Source organism: Rhinolophus sinicus, chromosome 17, assembly GCF_057876585.1.
Source record: "Rhinolophus sinicus isolate RSI-liver-muscle chromosome 17, RSI-T2T, whole genome shotgun sequence".
NCBI lineage: Eukaryota > Metazoa > Chordata > Mammalia > Chiroptera > Rhinolophidae > Rhinolophus > Rhinolophus sinicus.
The window spans coordinates 189298389-189317432 of record NC_142517.1 but is presented as its reverse complement, the minus strand read 5'-3'; the positions used below and the strand labels follow the sequence as shown (position 1 = coordinate 189317432).

The 19044-nt window shown below is 36.8% G+C and overlaps 1 long non-coding RNA gene across 1 annotated transcript in view; it reads right to left on the bottom strand.

The window, feature by feature from the left end:
- Positions 1 to 7490, bottom strand: part of LOC109445101 (uncharacterized) — a 220119-nt gene extending 212629 nt beyond the window's left edge. The window contains exon 1 of the long non-coding RNA XR_016019633.1: positions 7367 to 7490. This is a non-coding gene — a long non-coding RNA (uncharacterized LOC109445101). The remainder of the gene's footprint in view (positions 1 to 7366) is intronic.
- Between the last annotated feature and the right edge of the window lie 11554 nt (positions 7491 to 19044).

Genomic DNA, 19044 nt, shown 5'->3' with positions numbered 1-19044 from the left:
ACATACCACAGGACCACTCCCTTCATCCTTACGCCGTTAAGACATCAAATTCTGGTCAGCATCAAACAGTCTTAGGAAAAAAGCCTCAGATCCATTGACCACAGAAAGAGAGTTTTGGTCAAACTAAGGATAATATCTTGACCTCAGTTGTGTTTCAGCTCCAGACCCGTAAAAGCTGAGAGACCCTACCAGCCTCATCACCTCGACACCACACAGAACGACGGACATCAGGACCTGATACAGTGACCAGCTGACTCCTACCCTAGCCTTGACAAATCAGGAGAACCCACAATCACAACTCCCTTAGCTACCAGCTGAATGATCTTTTCCCTCAATAGCTTACCCACTAGAGGCCATGGAGAGCCAGGTCTTTGAGTACTAACTCACCTGTGTCTCCAGGTTTGGCGCCATTTCCTTCAATAAGCCTTTCTTCACTGCAAACCCGTTCAGGTTTCATTTGGCTTTGATGGTGCACAAACAAAATGGACCCCCTTTAGTTCAGTAACACTCTGTGATTAATGAAGTATAAAATACACATGTCCCCAAATCTTAATGGCTCCTATGGGAAGCAATGTTTCTGTATACGTTGCTCAAAACTTCTGAATCCAAAACAGATATTACTATAGAGTAAAAAGACATTTTTGAGAGCAGAGTGATGGCTCTAGACTCCTGCAGGAAACAATTCCATCTGTGCCCTATGCTTGCCTGTAGCTAATCATTCTAAGGTTTGATGTTAAGTAAGTTCGAGTTTCATATGGATTTACTTTGACAATTCAACATGCCATGCTTAACACAAAAGGTAATTTAAGAAATATAAACCAATTAAATATAAGTTTCAGCACTACTCAAAGTATCATGTAAACATGTCTTATAAATATTCGTATTCTGTTAAAGTTCACCAAAAAGGGTTGTACCTTTCCTGTTTCTTTTGAGGATGCACCCAATTAAAAATTTATCTTTCCAATTTTATATAATTTTGATTTCACATATCATGGAAATAATTAGTAAAAAAAAAAATCATGAGGAAACATTCTACAAGGTCACATTTACTAGTGGACTAACATAAATTGTGTTTGACCAACTCAAACTAAGAAAGTAAATAACAGAGTTTTTTTTATTATTGTAGTTGGATAGCATGTAATTAATGTCAGTGTATATTTGCAATTATACCTAATGCAAACAACATCTGACACAGTGAGGTGCTTTATTAGCAAGAGAGGTCAATGACAGCAATGGCAGGGAGATTTCAATTTTAAAATTTAAGAGAAATAAAAACAGGATATCTTCTTATAATGAAATGTTAAGAAAATCCAGCTTTTTGGCATTTTATTACTAAGAACTTATTTTTGTAAAACACAGTAGTGTCTTAGGCCTTCAAAACATATTTTGCTTAAAAGAAAGACTAAAATTCATACAAAAGAATCCCTAGATTGGTAATCAAAAGACCGAGGGATTGTATTCATGTCTCAGTTGCATACAAAATGTGTTTTCTTGAATGAATTGTTCTTAAGTTTGGTTCCCCCAGAAACAAATCTTGAGAAAAAAAATTGGAAGTAAATAGTTTATTGAGGTGATTCCAGGAAGCACGCACCTCTTTAAATGTAGGAAGGTTGACAGGAAATGGAAAGAAGCCAATAGAGGGTATGTTATTAAACAGGTCACTACTTTGGTCAATTGGATTTGATCCTGCTCAAGAATTCTGGGAGACTGTACAACACATCTTGAAGTTATCCTGTCAGAGGGGTGAAAGAGCTAGGTATGTATCCACCAGCTCCTGACTATCCAGTGCTGCTCCCTGGGTGAATTTACTCCCCAACACTTTAGGTAGCCAGAAAAAGTCTGAAGGCAAACAAGTGCAGGTATTTCCAGTTGGAAGTCACAGCATAGGTGTGCAAGGAATGCTAACTCCAGAGGACATATGCACTGAACTAGCAGCTTCTGCTACTTCTGTGGTCTCAGTTTCCTCATCTGTAAAGTAGTGATGCTATTGTTGGGTGTACCTACCTTTCAGTTCATGTGAAGATTAAAGTGAGATACATGTGGAAACACTTTGTAAACGTTTGCCTTGAAACAAGCATGAAATATTATTTGCAATATAAAAAAATAGGCCAGATAATTCAGATTTCTTTCATGTTTACATTATATTTATTGTCCCATAAACTCCAGATAGGACTGATATAACTAAACTTCAGGATTATGAATACAAAATTGAAAAGGTGGAATGTATGATTCTTACTGATATGTTTTTAAACTTTTAAATTAGTAATCCATCTTTTACATGTGGCAAATGGAAATGTTTAATTACTACATGCTGGTTAGATAGAGGATATTTGAATATTCATGATTTACTCCATATAATTTTACACAAAATTAAGGTAAAAATCTGTATCAAAGGGATTAGTATCTTGAGTTGTATTTCTATTGCTTGTGTGACTCATGCATTTAGTCTTTGTTTGGAAGAATGTCATTTATAATCAGAAATCTTCAGTCTCTGCCATAGCGTTTTGTAGTCTAAGCATTTTAGACATAGTTTCCATTAAATCTACTTTGCAATACACCTATGGTACCAACACCAGATGAAAGAGTTTTAGAATTCTGAGACTCAAGACAAGCCACACTGAGAATTAACATTGAATAATTGCAATCGTAGCTTCTTTTCCATCAAAATAGATTCTTTTTTGTTTTTTCATTTAAATAAATAGGAAGACAGAAAATACATCAGTTTGTTTGGGTTTGTTTTTCTTTGTTTTCATCTCTAACTTTAAGCATGACTCACTGCACTGGTCATTATGGCTGATGATCCGACATCCAACAGATGATCAAACTAAACCCAAAATGGCAAACCCTTTTCCCTTGTATTGATAATACAGGCACATGATTCGATTGAGGCTAATATGAAGGAAAGGCTGCAGGCGGCTTCTGAGAAATATTTCCTCATTCTTAGGAAGTAGAAGAGATGGTCTTTTATTCTTTGCCCATTTTCCTATTGCTTCTTTTATCTTTTTGTGGTCAATTAGTTGGTGTTTTTTCCCATATTAGGGGATATATAAAACTAATTGGAGAAATTAATTATTTTTCTTTGATATGAATTACAAATATTCATTTTTTACTTTACTTATGGCAGATTATGAGATGCAGATTTTTTTTTTTTTTGGAATAATCTTTTCTTTATGTGTCCTGACTTTTGTGTCAGGAGGGCCTTTCTCATCCTGGAGTAATAATTTTCCTATGATTTCTTCTACTACTTTTATGCTTTAATTTCTCAAAATATTTTATCAATTTTGAATTTATCCTGGTGTAACATGAAATAGGAAGACATACGAGGTAGGAATCCTATATTCTTATTGATTTTCAGACCCATAGTTCTAAATTTTGATTCTTTTGATTTCATAGTTGAATATATAATCATTCATCTTAAAAGCAATAGGATGAAAGATACACTATTTTCAACATTTTAATAACCCCTATCTTTGTCTCAATAGTGTTGATTATGAGATGTATACAAGTAACCATTAGTATTAGTAATCATTCTTTTCCATTTTTTCAATCACTCATTTTCACTAAACGCTAAGGGGAAAATGAAATAAAATATTCAAAAAGATTGCTTAAACATGGCCTACCAGTACGGCAATGCTGCCACAACTGAATTGCTACCAGTGTTATCGTTTGAAATGTTTATACAGGAATCATGACATGTCATTTAGGCAAAGAATAGTTTAGGGGTATCACTGTGTAATGTTTGGAAATTAAGGTCACATGAAAATGGTCAAGAGCGAATTAATATCTATGTAAAATAATATATATGATTTATAACATGATTTATACTTTTTCATAATAATTCCAAAGCATATCTGAAAATATTTAAAATTCTAGGTGCAATAAAATGAAACCCATTACCTCCTCAAAATCTGTCAGATACCATTCTTCTCTATCCGATAAAGCTGAGTCTCACACAGTTCTCTGTAGTTGGCATGCCTCAGACGTATCAAATGGTTGAATGAAGGCACCTTGTACACCACCCAAGTATCTGTGTCCTGAGTTATTACTTTCCTCCTACTAAGAACACTTCACTACTATTTCCTCCAGTGTAACTGCCCCCAGTTCTTGTATTAAATAACAATAGAGATGTTAACTCTATTGATTCCCCTGAGCATTGCTTCTGGGACATTTAGTCTCCATGTTAATTGCAGAGCTTGAAGTTCTGGGATGACCCCCATGTCTTTAATTCCACTTTGAGAATGACATCTCCTTTTCTCCTCTCAGCCTATAGAAGAAGACTTTCTCAGGAAATTAAACCACTTCAACTCAGATGATAACACAGATCACATCCCTAAATAGCCATGCCAGATCAGAGAAAGAGTGAGAGAGTGAGAGTGAGAGTGAAAGTGAGAGAGCGAGAGAATGAGAGAGAGAGGAGGAAGAGGAGGGAGAGAAAGAGAGAATAAGAGAGAGAGAGAGAAAGAAAGGAGGAAGAGAGAAAATAAAAGAGAGAGGGAGGGAGAAAGAGAGAGTAAAGGAAGGGAGGGAGAGAGACAGAGTGAAAGAATCTAGTCCTTCCCAGTGTCATCTTCCACTAGAGGTGGAGTCAGGGTTTCCCTACTAAGATGCTCATGTTGGCTCCATGTTCCCAAGAAAATTCATTATTTTCCAAGTTCTTTTTCTGGACAACCACCTCCCACAGAATTTAATCAGCAGGTTTGAATTAAATTATGTCTTTTTCTTTAAAAATGTCTTTCTCTGCTAACAAATAGAAAAATAAACAAACATAAAGAATTAGACTACCACTACATGCCTGTGTTAAAAAAAAAAACAACTACCCATGGAGATGTATTACAATCTCTTTGTGAAAATTATCCACAAAATAGTCATAGAAAATCAATCAAATTTCTAAGAACATGATATATATTTTTTAAATCAGATCTTTAACAATCCAGACATTATTAATGTAGTTCAGACATTTACTCTGGAGAAATAAGCTGCCAAAAGTATTTTTCATTAATAGCAGAAATTCAGTTAACATACTAGAAAATGGAATCCATATAGAACACGCCTTTGCAACTGGAGTAATATTGCCCCAAGGGAGTAAAATTTGCCAGGGGAGGGTGGTATCATATATTATAATGGTTTATAACCCTCCAAAGCTCAACTTTACCCAACAAAATCTTATTCCTTAGTACTCAGTTTCTCTCACTAAGCAGAAATTAAATTTAAATTGAATTGAATGTTTCTCTTTATGGGGTTGATAATGAAAAAACAGCTTGAGAAACACTGGTACAGAATAATTCACAAAATACAATATAATTTGTATACAGTATCAGTTAACTACATATGAATACTTACAAATGATATTGGCTTTAAGTCCTACAACACTAAGTATTAGCTGGCTGAAGAATTTGTCCTGATTCTCTTCTTTTACTGTCAGATAATTTTGACAATCTTCTTTTTAATCTCTCATGTTCTTTGATTGTTTGTGCTAAGATCACTGCTATTTTCAATCAGAGAAGTTATTAATGGCAGAAAAGGCCTTAGTTTCTACTTAAGTTGTGATTTACATAAATTTAAATAAATGGGAATGGCTTTTTTCTTTGTGCATCCCTGCCACACTCTTAGACCAGCCCCTTTAACTGCTGCTGGTTGAGGTTTTAGTCTTGAGCATTTTGTTCCTACTTCTGTGTAGGCTGCAGCCACTGTTGAATTGATTTTAAATTTAAACTTTTAAGTTTAAAAAAAATTAATGAATAGTTATTGTTTGGAAGATATTTCTGAAAGAAAAAAAAATCAACTTTTCTTAAACTGCAGTAATTTTTCCCCTTGAGATGACTTTAAAATGAGGGTAACAGTATAATCGTCTAGACTTAGGCAATTTTACTGACACTTTAAGCAAAGAACAGTTTTGCTAACTCCTTGATTTAACTGAGTCATCTAATCTTTTGGGTATCATAATTATCTTATTTAAAATTCATGAAATAAATATTTCATAGATATTTTGCATTTTTGATCGTGTCTTGAGAAAAGGAAACACAGTAAGCAATACACATACACACATATATAATTTGAAATTGTAACCCTTGATTTTGGGAAAACAATAAAATACTCAATTCTGAAAAGACACATTTCTATTAAGTATGGAAAGCAAGAAAACTGTAGAAACAATTTAGTCACTAAAGTTTTACCATTGTTTATGCAATTTCCCACAAAAAAATAATTAGTAGTTTATTGAAGCTAATGCTAATTGTACTAAACAAGTTGTATAACACCTGCTTATTCATTTAAGAAGTGTTTGTTTTGCACCTACTATGCATTACTTTATTTTGTGTTTTAGGGAAAACAAATTTGAACATAACTCTTTCTACAGGCTATTTACAATCCTTGGAAGCAACAAATCCAGATTAACATGTAATAAATAAAAGGAATTCAAAAAGGATTTGGATACCTAAACACAGAAAAGAAATACCAACAACTTCAAATGAAGAATAAAGGTAGAGTGGAAATGAGAGCGTGTCAAAATACCGTTGGGGCCATAATTTTGAATATTCATGATATTGCACTATAAATTCACATAACACCAAGGAAATTACAGTTGACTCTTGAACAACGCAGGAATTAGGGGTGCCAACCCACTGTGCAGTAGAAAACCTACACATATCTTAAGTCGGTCCTACACACAGGGAGATTCCCAGATCAAAAATACTGTGTATATAAATGTTATTGTTAACTTAACTCATATAGAAGTTTAAGTCAGATAACTAGGATAAACTGTATGCACTTTGGGTTCTAAATATTTGCGTTTGTTGCTTTTTAGCGATGATATTCTCAGACCTTCATACCACTTAGTGCCATGAAAACTACCTTAGAATATATATTGGAGACAATGAATCCAGAATTTATGTTTACTCAGATTTTTATTTTTAGGATGAAAATACATTTGCCTTCTGCTTTAACTGGTGGAAGGAAAATATGCTCTAAAGCATCAGTTCTCAAGCTTTTTGGTCTCAGGTCCCCTTTACACTCTTAAAAATTGAGAACCCAAAAGAGCTTTTTTTGTGTGTAGTTATAGTATATTCATCAGTATTTAGAAATTAATACTGTGACATTTAAATACATTTTATTTATAAGGTATTGTAAAAATAACAATAGCCTGCATGTTTAATATGCACAATAGTAAACATTTTTATGAAAAATGACTATAGTTTACAAAACAAAACAAAACAAAAATTAATGAGAATAGTGTTGTCTTACATTTTTGTAAAATCTATTTAATGTCTGGTTTAACTAAAGACAGCTGAATTTTCATAGCTACTTTTGCATCCAATTTGTTGTGATATGTTGCTTTTGGTTGAAGGGTATGAAAAAAACCTGGACTTACCAAGATACGTAGTTGGAAAAAAGAACCTCATGGATCCTGAGAAAAGGTCACAGAGAAACTCAAGTGGTCCTGAGAACACACCTTGAGAACAGCCGCAGATCGGCTGAAATGAAGGAGTTACCCTAGTTACTATACAAAGTAAAAGAATCTTTTCTGTACCTGTAGATTCTGACTAATCATTTACAATCCTGACTTGCAGGGCGAGTTGTGTTATTGACTGCAAAGCTGGAAGTCCCTGTATTTGCCCACGTTGTAATGTTGGGGAAATTTTTTGCATAATTCCTGCCCTTGTATGCTTTCTAGTTTCATTAACTTTCACAACGGGAAGCAATGTTGTTGCATCCATGTGAAAAGAAATTGAAGAGGAGAAAAGGGCACAGAACAGAACAACCCATGGAAAAGGATAATATAATCTATATACTGAGTTATTGGACAATTTTACTTGTTAGGGAAAGTGCACTTAGGAGCATGATAAAATAGTGTAGTAGGTTTATGCTGAAATACACATGGATAGTTCCAGCCCTCATTATATCACACAGTCTCTATGTAATGCAATTTCTGCTAAGCGTGATGTAATGAAAAGCTCATCCCTAAGAGTTCTGTAGGTAAGAAAAAAAAATTAAAATGTTGGCATATGCTTAGAAAAATGAGCATTAAAAGCCTACATCCATGTGCCATAATTTCATGAAAGACTTTCCATTTTCCCTCACACTTTCAAGTCACTCTTTTCTTTGATTTAACAAACACTTAAAATATCTACTTCATTTTAAAATGTGATCCTTTTAAAAGATGGAGGATACATTTAGTCTTCTTTCATTTTTAAATAAAATATTAGGGAGGAGAGCAACACCAAAATACAAATGGATTTCTTTATAATACAGAACACGTATAATTACTCATATATAACTTGGTATTATTAATCCATCTACAAAATACTAAGCTTTTGTTTACCAAGGACCAAACAAAATGCTAATTGGGGTATTATTCTCATTGACACAAAAATAAGGGAAACCAAGCTTATCTTTACCCCTTGAACCTAATTTTAAACATGACCACTTTGCTTCAAAATGGAATCTTGATGGCTCCATATTCTAGAAAGTCGTGCCAGAGGTTTTGTCAGTGAATTTTCAAAAGGAAATATTTTTTTTCTATATAATGGTATCAAAAGAATAGACTCACTTCTTCAACAGAAAACGTATCAATTATATGTACGAATAGTATCACATTCATACCTAAAAATTATCAGGATTCTTTTATCAAGAAATGTTCTAATTAAATTTTACTTTAGCGATTTAGGAAAGTCAACTATTTCTGAAACAGTGTTTAATTATTACTCATCTATGGAGCACTGAAGTAATCTAAAAACTAGATAAATTATTACATGGGGCAAACCAAGTATTTACAACCTCCAGAGCTATTGTACAATCACCCCCTGCCTGGTAGAGCCGAAGTGCCGTGTTTGCTGCCCAGGGGTACACTAGACTCTGCTGCATGGGAACTTCTGCTCAGAGCCCTGGAGGACCCCTTTATTCTGCCCAGCAGTTTCCCACCAGAGTAACATGTAGTAAAAACCAGGGCAGGGTGTAAGAATAATATCCCAGGCCTCATGACATAAGAAAACAGTGAGAAAATATACAGCTAAGTTTGGTAATTTTCTCAGGTTGTTTTCCAAATGGGAAGATTAAATATTACCCAAATAGAATATTTTTAGTCATGCGGATTTCAGGCAGAGAATTTGAATATTTGCCCTGTTTCAAAATAGAATACCTTGCAACCTTATGGGGGCCGCATGGCATGCTTGAGCCAGGGCTGAATTAGAACAAGTCCTTTGGCTCCCAGCCCTGTGTAGCTTCCACTTAAGTGAGGTTAATTCCCTCATTTTCTAGTTTAATTCCCATTGAACAAGGAATTAGTAATTATAGCAAACCAATTATCAATGTGAACATAATTTATTAATAACCTGTAGATAATGAACTTTAAATCCTATGTGGTCACACTGTGGGCATCAATTTCATTATGAACTCACTGAGAATCTAGTAAGGACTGATTAAAGCAAGATGGTGAAAATATTGTTTTCCTTTTCCATTTGGATAAGCTGTATGATTTAGGGACTTTCTGCATTGGGCACTCAGTCAAATCTCTTATACTTAAATATATTTCATATTATATTCCCCATTCATGGCCCTTCATTTCACCAAGATTTCATCATTTTCTTGCATAAAAGGACAACACGAAAAGAAGTAACTGACCAGTTCTCATTATGTACTCATCATTCTTAATTAAATCCCATTACTCTTATTCAGGAATAATGACTCCATTTTTATAGATTCTTAATGTCACTGTGTATGAACGTGCTCATTATGCCAGTATTCTGTTTTAATATCCTTTCTATATTTTAACATCTTTCAACAAGCCATTAATTTAACGTTGTGCACATTATCTGATGAGGACATATCACTTCCCAATAGAGTACCATTGAAACATACTTCAGGTGCTTCGGATTTTTAAATCTACGCAGAAATTTTAAAACTAATCACAGTTACTGTGGAAATATTGTCGCTAGGTGTGACAGCTCTTTAATTAATTTGAATGTATTTTTGTGTTCATTAAGCCTTCTTTGGTTAGTTTTCAGTTTTTAATAAAAATCACTACACATCACTATGTTTATCTGACACCAAGTTTGATAAATTACGTACAACTTCATTATCTATACCCATACTTCTGCCACCAACTTTATTCAAAAGCAAACACACACACACACACACACACACACACACACACACACACTGTAAAAATGGAAGAAAGGGAAATGGTTTATCCCTGTTTCCTTTGTATCTGAGTTTAGTTCTTACTAATTTAGGGTTATGGTTTCTTTCCATTACTATAATGATTATGTGTTCTTCTATATTACTCATAAATAACTACACGGACTTTGAATGAGGTATCACTAGATATGGAGAGTAAAGTGACATGCCTTGACATTTCCCAAAACCTCTTATTCACCCACGTGCTAACTGACACAGAAATCACCATTCAGTTTTAATACATGATGTACCTACTTCAATATGAATCATATGTATATGAATTACATATCCATGTTTACCTTCGAATTCTGAATGCATCAGTACAAAATTTAATTCCTCGCTTTAATGTAGCTCAGGACACCTTCTCACTTACTACTAATCAATCACCGTGACAGTACATTTGAAGAAAAAAAGACACCATGTCTTATCTTAGCATGTGCATTATCCCTGAGTGAAGGTTGTGTGAGAGATTACTACAGACAAACCATGTTGTAATATATTTTCTTGAGTTGCAATTCCATGCCTCATTACATTCAATTCTTCTCTTTGACTAGTTTTCCTTTGGATGTTTAGAAAAGATAGTTTATTGGTTACATAGCCATTTTTGCTATTTTCTTTGCAAGAAAAGTGTGCTTTTACACAGGTTACCATGGCTACACATGGGTCTGTATTCAGTTTGTTTTGAACTTGTTATAAACCAAATAACAATAAAATTTATAAAGTGGATATATCCTCACATCTTAGAATGTTGTGGGGAGCCATGGTTAAAGCTAATTGCAAGCCTTAATGGCTCTGCTAATGCATAACCGGTTTGTGCTCCTGAGGCATTGTCTTTGCCTGCACCTGGAGGGTGCTTACGAACTGCTAAGGTATGAAGTGGGAACAACCAGTTTCAAGACATAGTGATGCTAATCAGGGTAATTGATGGATTCTGTCATGGGACAATCGTTTTGGGGAGTTTCAGTGATTAAGTAAGTTTCTGTGAAAAAGTTAAAAAATCAACTGTTAATGATGTAATGCATTTTTGTGATTGTGAGCTTGCATGTACTCAAAAGGTATAAATTCAGCAGAGAAAATAAACCTGGTGCTTCAGGACCACTGAAGACCGGCCGCATTAGCATATGTGTGAGTGCCTTTTTTCATTCCCACTCCCCTTGTCAGGAACTGTTCGACTCGTGGCGGCTGGCTCGTCACAAGTGGCGCCCGAACAGGGACCTGAATATAGGGGTAATAGTGAGGAACACCGCGTGGGAAGGGCCCGGCTCATTGGAGCTTATCAGTAGATGCGTGGTGAGTACGGCACTGTCCCCTCGGTCGAATGAGTGTGTGAGTGAGTGATAGCTCCACGACTTTGTGTTACGGAGCTTGATTGGGCCCCAATCTGCGGTTCCGGTTCTGTCATACGGCATAACGGCGACTGGGCTTTACAACCCACCGGTCCGGGGGATTATACCGGAGCGCCTCTAGCTAAGACGGATTTAGCCCCGCAAGGGACACGGCCAGACGGGCACCTGGGTGATTTCTGTGTGAAAGAAGGACTGAGTCAGGGAAAAGGGATGGGTCTCGCAACCAGCAAGGACCTGTATGTTAGAGGACTTAGGAAGTTGCTTGCCGCTCGCGGTAGTCGTGTAAGCCGAGAGCAGTTAGATAAATTCATAGACTTTATAAAAGAAGTCTGTCCGTGGTTTCCTGAGGAAGGAACAGTCAGCTTGAAAATCTGGCAGAAAGTGGGAGAACAATTAAAGGATTTTTACACTGTCCACGGGCCTCAGCAGGTTCCGATTGAAACATTTGGACTGTGGACTTTGATCCGGGACTGTATGAACCTTAAAAATGAGAAATGTAAATTAGAAAAAGTAAAACAAGCCGGCGATGAGGAGGGAGGAGGCGCAAAGTTTTTAGAAGGAGTTCTTAAGGTTAACAAAGAGCCGGTTGCTCAAGAGTTTCCAGACGACATATGGAAAGATTTGAGCCCTCAGGATCAAAAAAAATTAGAAGATAAAGTAGCCAATTATGATAGGGACAAAAACCCTCCTTTAGTGGCTATGGCTCAAGGAGACAAACAGCCTGCAGGCACTGCACTTTCTTTTGCAGATCAGCTAAGAAAGATTCAGGGACAGCTGATTGAGCTTAAAGTTGCTGTGGATGGAGGAAATTGTCCTCGGAGTCCCCAGATTCCTTTTAGAGATCAATAAAATCCTCGGGGTAAAGATCCCCCTACAGTTAATCCCTCTGCACCTCCTCCTGAGGAGCCCTGTAGGTGGGGACCTCTGCTGCAGTCTTCGGTTTGGGAAATGCCTGCTGAGCCTTCGCCAGGTTATGTTAATCCAGGATCCGACTCTGTTGTAGGATCCCCTCTTCAAATGGCTTGTGAAGAAGCTCACAAGCAGGGCTGGATCCACAGCCTGAGGCCCCTGTTGTAGCCCCTGTGACTATCAGACAATTATCAGGCGTAAAAGATCAAAGGTCCCCCCTACAAAAGATTTTACAAGATGCTAGTACAGGAGCAACTTTAAAAGGGACACATTGCTTCCTCTAATTCCACTGGAATTCTCCCATTTTTGTTATTAATAAAAAATCTGGTAAGTGGAGATTATTACAAGATTTACAAAAGGTTAATGAAACCATAAAATTAATGGGAGCCTTACAGCCAGGCTTGCCCTGTCCTACAGCCATACCAAAAAACACATATAAAATTGTTTTGGACTTGAAAGATTGTTTTTATACTATACCTTTAAATCCTGATGACTGCCCTAGATTTGCTTTCAGTGTTCCTTCTGTTAATTTACAAAAACCTTTTAAGAGATATCATTGGCTAGTGCTACCTCAGAGAATGGCTAGTAGCCCTACATGATGTCAAAAATTTGTATCAGCTGCAATAAAACCTACCCAAAGGGCATTTTCAGATATTCACATCATCCACTACATGGATGACATACTTCTTGCCCACTCTTGTAAACCAAAGTTGCTTGCTGCTTTTGCTCATTTACAAAAAAAAGCTCCACAATTATGGGCTAGTTCTAGCCCCAGAAAAAATTCAACAAGTGCCTCCTTACTCTTATCTGGGATATTGTTTAATGCCTCAGGCCATTGTGCCTCAAAAAATACAAATCCGGCGAGATTGTTTAAAAACATTAAATTATTTCCAAAAGCTACTGGGAGACATTAATTGGATTAGACCTCAGTTGCAGTTGACAACTGGTAAATTACAACCTTTGTTTAAAATATTACGTGAAGAAGCTGATCCTGCTTCTCCCTGTGAGATAACATGGGAAAGAGGCTTTGCTTGTATTTCTCCAGGTCCTGAAAAAAAACCTTTGTAAATTCCTGGTCGGTGTTAAACCATACCATGAGCGACAGCCCACAGAAAAAAAGACATCTATAGATACCCATCCACGCCCCTAGGGTGTAAAAAAGCTCTCACATTCCGCAGCTGCAAAAGGACTTTCCACTTCAGACCCTGTTAAATGGATAAAGACTTTGGGTAGAGGGTTTTTGCTGGGGATATTGCTATTCTGTTTATTGTTCTGTGTTTCTCATGCTTCAAAAACAAAAAAGGGGGAGATGTAGTCACACAGCAGCCTAGCCGACTGTCCCCCCCATGTCTTTTCTTAGCAAAAAAAAAAAAAAAAGTCAGTGAGACTGTGCCTTTTTAGGACTTTGCTTATCTTTATGTTTTACACCTTATGTCTCTCTGTCTGGTCCCCAAAATATGGTTTGCAGCCAAAGACGGGTAAGATATCTCAAGGGAGATACAACCTAAGCCAGGCAAAACCGAGTGGGGACCCCCAATGAGCTGCCTTAGAAAAATATGGGAAGAGGCCTTGCCTCTCCTTCCCCCTGCCTGGGAAAAGCCTCTGCTGTCTCTGGCTTTCCTCAAAGGAGATCGGTAGCCAATGACGGGTAATGATCAGTAAGCGTTTTTACAACCTAAGACAGGAGTCGATCGCTTTGATGATTGATATCCAATAACGGGTAAGTCAAAATGTCTGTACTGACCACCTAAGCCAGACACGATCTCAAAAATATAAAATAAAAAAGGGGGAGATGTGGGGAGCCATGGTTAAAGCTAATTGCAAGCCTTAATGGCTCTGCTAATGCATAACCGGTTTGTGCTCCTGAGGCATTGTCTTTGCCTGCACCTGGAGGGTGCTTACGAACTGCTAAGGTATGAAGTGGGAACAACCAGTTTCAAGACATAGTGATGCTAATCAGGGTAATTGATGGATTCTGTCATGGGACAATCGTTTTGGGGAGTTTCAGTGATTAAGTAAGTTTCTGTGAAAAAGTTAAAAAATCAACTGTTAATGATGTAATGCATTTTTGTGATTGTGAGCTTGCATGTACTCAAAAGGTATAAATTCAGCAGAGAAAATAAACCTGGTGCTTCAGGACCACTGAAGACCGGCCGCATTAGCATATGTGTGAGTGCCTTTTTTCATTCCCACTCCCCTTGTCAGGAACTGTTCGACTCGTGGCGGCTGGCTCGTCACAGAATGTTAAGACAATACTTTCTCTACAAAATGGATGTAACTGCTTGCTGCACATTTAACTGTTCGTATCTCCAAGCGTAGCCTAAGTCATACTTTCAGACAGTTTTTCCTAGTTACTAGGAACATAACATACCTCTCCCTGAACGCTTTCATTATTCCTCATCTGGGTTAAAATAGGGGGTAGGATTTGTTCATGGAAGAGGTACACTAAGCTCACCCTTCCAGTCATGTCTCTCTTTCTTGCTCATTATCTTCAAATAATACTGATTTTCATTATGTTTTCAGAATACTCAAAAGATCTTCCTAACTGAAGAATTTTGCCCTGGCTGTACCATCTGCCTCAAACATATTTCCATAGCTGACTTTTTTGTCTCAACTAAAAAGCCACATCTTCAGAAAATGGCTCTTCCTGACCTACTGTATCTTAAGCCATCTCTCCCAATTCTGTCACATCCACCTATTAATTTTCTTCATACCAGCTAACTTAGTCTGAAATTATCTCATCTATACAGGACTTCATTTGTCTGTCCTATCCTTTCCTAAAGAATATAATCATCTTGAGAATAAAGACCATGTCTACCTGGTTCACTGCTTTAATCCCAGCTCCTGAACACAGCCTCGCATGTTCAAGTTTGTTGAATGGATAAAATTCTAAATAAAGTGTGACTTTTTATGTCAATATACTTTGGGTTGAAAATAGCAGAAAACCGTCAAGTGGCAAAACACACACACACACACACACACACACACACACACACACAAAACAAACAAACAAAAAACCACTTTATATATGAGGAAAAGAGATTCCTACCTCAGTATTACCAGGATGTATGCATCAGCTTTGCCTCTTCAGGGCTGGCTCCATTGTCAAGCTCATTGTGATGGCAGCTTAGGCACACATCTTAGCAGTCACTCCAGTAAGGAACAGAGCTTCTTTTCCTTAGAAGTCCAACCTATTTCTTCTTGGTTTCTGCCCTCATTGCCAACCCAGTATCTGGTCAGAGGGAAGAAATTAGTTGCTTGATGGAAGCCTAAGAAGTCCCACCTGGGGGTTAAAAGTGGAATCAATCCCTCCCAAATCACATGCCTGAGAATGGGGGATGGGTGTTTTCCCAAAGGGAATTTGGAGTATTATGACCAGAAGGAAAAAGAATGGGTTTTGGGCAGCAAAAACAAGATGCCCTCTATTGTATCTTATTCTAATCCCTTAATTGCCACCAGTCATAGCTTGATTCAAATCAACGCTTGTATTTGAATGGTATTTAGCTTTACACAGTTGTTTCTGATCAGAATAGGGAAAACAGAAAGGATAACAGAGGCTATGTTACTTAATATTCCTTTAATTGTTCGTATTTCTTTGCTCCTACTTAACCTTTGCTAGCTCATTATCGTATAGCCTGGGCGTTATTTCAAAAATACACACCTGCCCTCCCCTGTTTACATCTGTTAAGGATTCCTTACTCCCTTTAGATTACAACAAGGGATACAAGCCCTTCCCAGTATTTTCCCTACCGCCCTCTCCAGCCTCATTTCTTGTATCTCTTCCTTCGCAGCTCACATTCCATCACGAAACCCTGGCAGTTCCCTGAATGTACCATGTTCTCCTACACTTGTATAGCTTTCCAGCTGCAGTTTTTACTACTTGGAACACCTTCCTTCCTTCTCTGCCTGCTCACTTCTACTCTTCTTCAGCGATTCTGCTTTACTTCCCCCAGGAAGCCTTCTTTTCACTCCGTATCTGAACCAAGTGCCTCCCCCCGTGTGTCCCCATAACCACCGTTCTCCTAACAGTCTTTAAATCCGACTCTGAGCTTCTTGAGAGTAAAGATAGAGTCTGTTATTTATGTATCTCAAACATGGTTTGTAATCTGAGTTCAATAGATTTTGGTGAAACGAGATTGAGTTGATATGTATCACTGTTACTTAACTGGAAATTTCCAAGATTGGAAGGGAATAGCCTTAAACGCTACAAAGGAGAAATTCTACACATTCCTTAACTCTAACCACAATCAATAAATGTATATACGTATGAAAATTAAGATGAAAGGAAAACAATGAAATTATTGTGATTATTTCAAAGGGCAATGTGTGTAATATAGATGATTACATTATAGAAACCGATTATCTTCACAAAAGGGAAATTGTCAAATGGGAAATAGGCAGAAGAGTTTGTGTTATATGCTTCATGGTGTTACAGCTAATATAATAAAACTACAAAAATTGAGTTCCACGTCCGACCTTTTACCAACTCTCTTCAGTGTAAGAGAAATTCAACTATAATAAAAATAACATTCAAAAGATGGGGAGGGAGGGCTTTACCAGGGAGTGAATAGTGACAAAATAACAACTCTAAAAGCAAAAGCCTCCAGACCACACTTTCATCATTTACTTTTTTTTCCAAAGGTTTCAAAAACTTTAAGGTTAAATTATAACCAGAAAATTTGCATTGTAATTAGTGAATGTGAAAAAGGTAGAAGGTTTGCCATGGGAACAACTGAAAACACATATTTAACATCTTCAGATAAAGGCAGTCAGTAATTATTACTTACTCTCAAAAGTGGGATTAATAGTAGATATATTTATAAGCCAAAGTATCCTGGTGTGTTTTTGTTCATGTCATTTCAATCATATCAAATATTTCACATGGAAAAATTCAAGTGGACTTAGACTATGATATCCCTACTGATTTCCTAAATGTATTCCCAGTTTGCTAAATGAAATTTTTCGAGACTTTTTATTTTGCAATAGTCTTATATTTACAGAAAAATTGCTAAGAAAGTACAGAGTTCCTGTACCCCTCACCTAGCAATGGATTTACCCTTTTAACATATTACAGTACCTTTGTCCACTTGTCAAAACTCAGAAACTCACATTGGCACATTTGCTATTGACTAAACTCTGGACTTTATTTGGATTTTACCAGATTTTCCATTAATCTCTTTTTGTTTCACGATTCCATTCAGGATGACACATTGCATTTAGTTGTCATGTCTCTGCAGTCTCCTCTGACCATGACGGTTTCTCAGTCTAACCTCTCTTTTCATGACCTTAACAGTCTTGAGGAATACTAGCCCAGGATGCTGTCAAATGTCCCCAATCTAGGATTACTGTTTTTCTCCTGTTTAAACTGAGGTAAATGTGATTTGTCAGGGTAACAGCACTTGCTTAAGTAGTCCTGATTTAAGGAGTCACTTTCTCTGTGTACAAGAAAAGCCTGTGAAAACCTTTTTGATATATTCTGCCCATTATGAGATCCCAAAACAAGATCCAGAAAGATTAAAGCACACGTGGCCATTTTTGATGCGTGTGGACCTTTAAAAGAGTTCCCATGATGCAGTGATGCATTCTTTCCAAGTCACAGTAGCTTTGACAATGTTAGATGTCCTGGTTGCCAATTGGAATGAAATGGGGAGTGCCTCCAGTCCCCCTCGACTAAGCTGAACTGGGGTACCTGCCTTCAGCCTGCACATGTTGGCATTTTTCTGAGGCCATCTGCTGCCACATTCTGGGGAGGTCAAGATGGGCAGATTTTGGAAATGTCTTTGATCAGCAAGAATCTTCTGTATGTCCCAGAGATGTGAGGGGGGGGGGAAATGTTACACAACTGCACAGCTTCATGTATAAATTTGTTTTCCTATTTAACCATTTAAATCATTAAACAAATGAGCCACATAAGCTCCCAAAATGAAATGTAGTTTGGAAGAGATTAGGGGCCTACGTAGGAGCTTAGGAATTTAAACACTAACAGCATTAAATTAAGAGTCAGTGAGAGACAAGGCTGTTTACCGTATCACCCGTTTCCGCACCATTTGCAGATACTTCCATTTCTCCATTGAGTGGTTTTTATAAGAGCAAATACATGCAAAGCTACATAAAGGCTATCTTTAAATGCCACAGAGATGAGTTATTTAAAGATAAAGTTGTGCAAAGTCATTTTTGCAACAATATGTGTGCAAATTCTCCATGGTCTCAAGAGGCAGCTTAAGAACAAGATTTAGATCTTTATATCTCTAGTTAGATATTTTGGTGGAATTAAAGAAGAGTTTAGATTCAAAAGTTATTTTTTTAATTCTTATAGTCATGAAATACTGGGAAATAAAAATGCTTTTATCCAAAACTATAATCATGTTATTATTGTTTTTTACATTCCAGTAACTATTGGTAATTGCAGTATCAAAATAGTTGAAACTAATTTTTTTTTGTTGTTTCTTCGTTGACATACTATTAGGCTCTTGATAAAGAAAGCAAAAAGAGCCATATGAGTGAAAGAATAATCAGGGGCCTTGGAGTCAAATTAAACTAGGTTCAAATCCTGGCTCAGCCGCTTTCTTCTGGGGCAAGTCATCTGATTATCTCAACAGTTTTTGAAATGGTGATAACT